We start from the raw sequence: 671 nt of genomic DNA, 5'->3' as shown, positions 1-671 counted from the left end.
TTACAGTGGAAGCATGTCTCAGTGAAAATGGGGAAAAAAAATATTTGTTTCAACTCTTTGGAGTTAGTGCATCTAAAGCATAGACAATATTTACCCAAAAAGCTGTGTCTTTCATAACATCAAAGAAATATATGTAGGTCATATGCTTTCTCCCAAAAACCTACCTTCACACTGAAAGCAGACGATTTCTTTTAGGCTGTATGCTGTTTATGTCCTACTCAAAGTTATGTAAAGAGTTTTTACAGTTCTCCATCTTTGTAACCCTATTTGGAGCAGGGATGAACATGCTAGCTCTAGGCCCTCACCCTACAACCCGTGGAGGGCCACTGTGTAAAACGGGGGTCATAAAATGTGCAAGGAGCATTCACAACTACAGAAGGCTTCCTTTTTCACAAGAGTGCCCTCCCTTGAGTTGGGGAGCAATGGAGACCACGAGACGGAACAGACCTAGCATGCTGGTCCCTGGAGAACGCTGCAGAACGCTAAAAGGTAAGGCCTGAATAGGACTTACTTGCAGCTCAAATGTAGCTCATTGGAATTTGCTTTCAAGTAATGCATTAATATTTAGAGGTGGAGATGGTGGTCAGATCTGAGGCGAATAGATCGCCGCCAGAAATCCAATTATTAAAATACTCTCTTCTGTCGAATTAGATGCATGAAAGTGTGGGAAG

Source organism: Podarcis tiliguerta, assembly GCF_965153285.1.
Source record: "Podarcis tiliguerta genome assembly, chromosome: 12".
Taxonomy (NCBI): Eukaryota; Metazoa; Chordata; class Lepidosauria; order Squamata; family Lacertidae; genus Podarcis; species Podarcis tiliguerta.
Note: the sequence above shows the minus strand (reverse complement) of the source record.